Source organism: Bidens hawaiensis, unplaced genomic scaffold, assembly GCF_021521415.1.
Source record: "Bidens hawaiensis isolate Kalapana, Puna unplaced genomic scaffold, B.hawaiensis_p1.1 tig00003698_1, whole genome shotgun sequence".
NCBI classification, from domain to species: Eukaryota; Viridiplantae; Streptophyta; class Magnoliopsida; order Asterales; family Asteraceae; genus Bidens; species Bidens hawaiensis.
In genome coordinates this window covers 444,053-450,052 of record NW_027491212.1, presented here as the reverse complement: position 1 = coordinate 450,052, position 6,000 = coordinate 444,053, and positions in this window count along the sequence as shown.

The window sequence follows — 6,000 nt, the reverse complement described above, 5'->3', positions numbered from 1 at the left end:
CGGTTTGTAATAATTAATTAGGGGCAGTTTTGTAATTTTTTATTATTTATTCATATGGGTATGTAATAAATAGATTATTTGTAATATCTTTATTTTATAGAATAAAAAATGTATTAGGACATTTGGTTTTGTAAAATTAAAGAAGATTGCAAAATTGGAAGTTTGGGCCTTATTGGGCCGGGTATGGTGATAATGGGCCTCACAAGCCCATTAAGGGGATTCAAGCCCAAAAGGACCTAAGCCCACCAATTGAGCCCAAATGGAAGCTTATGGAAGCTAAGGCCCAAGTTCAAGCCCAATGGATTACAACGGGGTTGAAGAAGATGCTTGACGCATTTGGATGCGGGATCAAGTGGGAGCTACAACATCCATGTGTCGTGTGTCCCTTAGGATCGGACCTAAGACACACACTTGTTTCGGCTAACAAGTGTGGTCTAACTTAGTGGCTCGTGTCTAGTATAATTGTGTATGCTTGTTAATTGATTGTTTGATTGTGTGGTTGTTAGATATTAGGATATCAACTTCGTCACATAGAATTAATTAACAAAGCATAAAACGGGTTCTAACAATTATCGGTAATCACGTGACACGTAGTTTAATAAAATGGATTTATTAACTAGCCGTCTCACGCCCATAATAAAATGGTTTTATTATAAATTAGAATTTTGAAAATGGTTTCAAAATAATCATGTTACTAAATGCATGTTAGAACATGATTTAAAGTTTTACAACTAGAATTATTAAAACTAAAAATCCCTTTTAAAATTAAGGATAACAAGTTAAACACCATCCTTTTGTATAACGCTTAACATATTAGTAAGCTCTTAGTGGGAAAAAGGTCACCTAACCGCGTAGAGTAAATTAATATGTTGAGGTAATATTGGCATATAAATGGGAAAAAGGTCACCTAACCATTTGTATGTTGATATTACAAGTTGATACAAGTAGGACGACTTAAATTAGAACCATGTGAAGAGGGTCACCCAAGCATGGGGTCTAATAGGTGTTGATGGGATAAACATGCCGACACGAAATATGATTTCGAACCGGTCCCATAAACTCTAGAAGTTGCAAAAGGGTTTGCAATTGTTATGAATAACTACCTTGATAAACCGACAATGGGAAAAAGGTCACCTAACCGGAGTCGGGTTTATCGTTGGATTCTAGATTTTAATTATTAATTATATTTGGTATATATAAAAGGGTATTAATAATTAAAATAAGTAAAACACTAAAATGAACTTAATTAAAATTCTGCAGATGGCCGCACACGTCGACGACAACATAATCCCTAACGTCCAAAATGTATCTCTCCGATCTATTCTCGCTAAAGACCGTCTTAATCACAATAACTTTTCGGATTGGTTCCGAAATTTAAGGATTGTTCTAAAACAAGAAAAATTATATCATGTTTTGGAAACACCTATCCCCAACGAACCGGAATAGGGAAGTGAGGTCGAATACATGAATTGGGTCCAACACACGGAAGATTCCATTCAAGTGTCATGCCTCATGTTGGCGACTATGGTTCCCGAAATCCAAAAGGATTTCGAAAACCATAATGCGTACGACATGATTACTCAACTTAAGGAAATGTTCCTTAAGCAATCGAGGGTTGAAAGGTTCGAAACGGTTCGAGCCTTGCATGCATGTAGAATGGATGATAATCAACCAGTTTCAACTTATGTACTTAAGATGAAAAGTTACATTGATCGCCTCGCCAAGCTCAATTGTCCCATCTCAAAAGAGTTAGCAACGAATTTGATCCTTAACTCTTTGTCGAAAAGGTTCGACACTTTCGTGTTAAATTATAACATGAACGGGTGGGACAAAAACATTGGAGAACTTCACTCAATGCTTAAAACAGCCGAGGCGAGCATGGGTAAAAGGGTTTTACCCGTGTTTGCGATCAATGAAGGTGGATCCAAGAATCGATCTCAGCCCAATCCTAAGGCTAAGGTAGCAAAAAGAAAGGGTCCTCCTGTGCATCTTAAGGGTAAGGGCAAGGCACCGGTTATGGCAAAGAAACAAAAGGTTGTGGAACCGAGGGGTCATAAGGATGATCCTTGTTTTGGTTGTGGGGAGACCGGACATTGGAAACGCAATTGCCCGGTCTACCTAAAGGAGCTAAGAGACAAGAGGAATGCGGGGCATGCCTCGGGTAATGTCTTTATGATTAATATTGAGCTAAATCTTATTTCTTCTAACACATGGGTATTGGATACCGGATGTGGAACTCACATTTGCAATTGGTTGCAGGGGTTCAAAAGGAATGAAGACTTAAAGAAGGGCGAAGTGAGTCTTTTCATGGGCAACGGTGCAAGGGTGCACGTGGTCGCTAGAGGAGACTTCACTTTATCGCTTCCAAGTGGTTTGGAAGTTGTTTTGAGGAATGTTTTGTATGCTCCTAGTTTAACTAGGAACATTATTTCCGTGCACCTTCTTAGACAATGTAATTTTGACTTTAAATTTGTAAAATCAGAAATGCATGTATCATCTAATGGTATCTTTTATTTTAAAGCTGTACCAAACAACGCTATTTATGAATTGGTTCATGATAATACCTCAAATAGCTCATTATATCAAACTTCCACCAAAAGACTCAAAAAGGATTTGAGTGATTCCTACATTTGGCATTGTCGCCTTGGACACATAAACAAGAATCGTGTAAATACTCTCCAAAAGAATGGTCTTTTGAAAACAAACGAGTTAGGTTCGTTTGATGAGTGTGAATCTTGTATTCAAGGCAAGATGACCAAAGAGCCTTTCAAAGGTACAAATGAAAGGGCTAAGGACTTGTTAGGTATCATACATACGGATGTATGCGGACCTCTCAAGCCCACTAGTAGGAATAGTGAAAGGTACTTCATTACCTTTACCGACGATTTTAGTCGATATGGGTATGTGTATCTAATGAAACACAAACATGAAGCCTTTGAAATGTTCAAGGAATTTCAAAATGAAGTACAAAATCAGCTCGACCGAACAATCAAGGTACTCCGCTCCGATAGAGGAGGCGAATACCTGAGTGATGCTTTTCAAAGTCATCTTAGATATTGTGGAATTGTTTCACAGCTCACTCCTCCTGGTACTCCTCAGCATAACGGAGTATCCGAGTGGAGGAATCGAACACTGTTGGACATGGTTCGATCAATGATGGCACGAAGCTCACTACCACCATCATTTTGGGGATATGCACTACTTACAGCAGCTCGTATTTTGAATATGGCCCCGACCAAAAAGGTGGATCGAACACCCTATGAAGTGTGGCATGGAAAGGTTCCATCCCTTTCATATTTAAGGGTATGGGGATGCAAAGTTTATGTTAAACGTGACACCCCAAATAAGCTTGAGGCTCGATCCATCAAGTGTATCTTCATAGGATACCCAAAGGATGATATAGGATATATATTCTATGATCCTAGTGAACAAAGAGTGTTTGTTTCACGCAAAGGATACTTCTTAGAAACTAAGTTCCTTATGGAAGGACCTAGTGAAAAGAGAGTGGAACTTGAAGAGGTTCAAGAATCACTGGATGATACACAGTTGGTCGATACTAGCTTTCAACACGAGGATGTTGAAGGTGATCAAATGGTTGATCATACACACGTTGCTCGCAGATCTAGTAGGGTTAGTCAACCTCCCGAGAGATATGGATTTCTCGTGGATGGTTGCTACTTGGTCGATTCGGATGAACCGATCTCCTACAAAGATGCTATGTCACAACCTGATTGTGAAAAATGGCTTGAAGCCATGAGCGCCAAGATGCAATCCATGCACGATAACCAAGTTTGGGAATTGGTTGATCGTCCACTTAACTCCAAACTGGTTGGATGTAAGTGGGTCTTCAAGAAGAAGACCGATATGCATGGAAATCTAGATACTTACAAAGCACGACTTGTAGCAAAAGGTTTCACACAAACTCAAGAGATTGATTATGATGAAACCTTCTCGCCGGTCGCGATGCTTAAGTCGATCAGGATATTATTTGCCATTGCAGCTCATTTTGATTATGAGATATGGCAGATGGATGTCAAGACCGCTTTTCTTAATGGATATCTTGAGGAAGATGTCCATATGGTTCAGCCTGAAGGTTTTGTCGATCCATCTAATCCTGACAAAGTATGTAAGTTAAGGAAATCAATCTACGGGTTGAAACAAGCATCACGGATGTGGAATCATCGTTTTAATGAAGAAATCAAAGCGTTTGGTTTCGTCCAAAACGGTGATGAGGCGTGTGTGTATAAATGGGCTAGTGGGAGTATAGTCATGTTCCTTATTTTGTATGTCGATGATATACTTTTATTTGGAAATGATATACCAAGTATGGAAAGCGTTAAAGCGTGGTTAAGTAGTCGTTTCTCAATTAAGGATCTTGGAGAAGCGACATATATCTTGGGAATAAAGGTCTATAGGGATAGACAAAGGAAATTGATCGGACTCAATCAAAGTGCATACATTGATAAAATCCTGAAAAGGTTCAGGATGGAAAACTCTAAGAAAGGTTTGGTACCTATTCCTAGAGGAACCGTGTTAAGCTCATCCCAAAGTCCTAGCTCTAAGGAAGAGCAGGATAGGATGAAGCATGTTCCTTATGCTTCGGCAATAGGATCTATTATGTATACAATGATGTGCACTAGACCGGACGTCTCGTATGCTTTAAGCATAACGAGTAGATACCAGCACAACCCAGGTGACAGTCATTGGATGGCTGTCAAGAATATATTAAAATACCTTAGAAGGACTAAGGATATGTTTTTAATATATGGGTCTGGTGAGGAGGAACTCGTCGTAAAGGGTTACGTGGATGCGAGTTTCCAAAATGACCGAGATGATTCTCGGTCACAGTCGGGATATGTCTTCATTTTGAATGGAGGCGCTGTCTCTTGGAAGAGTTCGAAGCAGGATGTTGTCGCGTTATCCACTACAGAATCTGAGTACATCGCCGCTTCAATGGCAGCCCAAGGGGCTGCATGGATGAAAAAGTTCATCATGGATCTAGGGATTATCTCTACCATTCAGGAGCCCCTAGAGATATTCTGTGACAATGAGGGTGCTATTGCACAGATCAAGGAGCCTCGTGCTCATCAGAAAACGAGGCACATTGAGCGCAGATTCAACTACATAAGGGATGAAGTTGAAAAGGGAAAGATATGTATTCATAAAGTTCATACCGATCAAAATATTGCGGACCCACTCACGAAGCTCCTCGATAGGCCAAAGCATGAGGGTCATGTTTGTGCATTAGGACTTCGGTATTCTAGTGAGTGGATTTAATCTGTGTTTAGTGTTTGTATAAGAACGAATGTAATGGGTATCTCATGAAAATTAATTATGTTTTAATTATTCAATGAGTTATGTTCTATATTTGCATGTTTAATCCATGAATGACTTATGTTGTTCTAAACGTCCGTAGTCGATCATACTTGTGGGAACAAGTATGAAGGTAAGACTATTATGAACCCGGATTGGTTGATATTCATGTGATGAATATAGGGCATAGGTTTGCCACCAAAGTTCATAGATATTTGTGGGATACAAATATTGGACTGACCCGCTCTCAAGGATCACTGCATGGAGTTAGTGTAACTGATCATAAGTAATCCTTGAGTAAAGGCGAGTATCATTGTGTCCTTTGACCTAAGATGCATATTGGATCTGGTCTTTCATCAAGTCTGATAACTTGACTCTCTTCTTTGTTATTTCGGTAACACGATAACGTGTAAGAAAGAGCTCAGATATCATACGAGATGTCAACAAGGGTGTATGCAGTCAAGATGGGATTTGTTCCTCTTATGTGTTGAGAGTTTAGATGTCTAAGGCCTGTTAAGTTAAATCATTGAGAGAATGATCACTCTGTGTCTCTTCGATTTGACAGGACATCTAGTAACAAAGGGATGTAGTGATAAGACTTACCTATATCATATCAAGTATGGACTTGAAGGGGATGATGTTATTGAATGGCACTTAGTCAAACACACTAGGGATGGTGACCTGTTG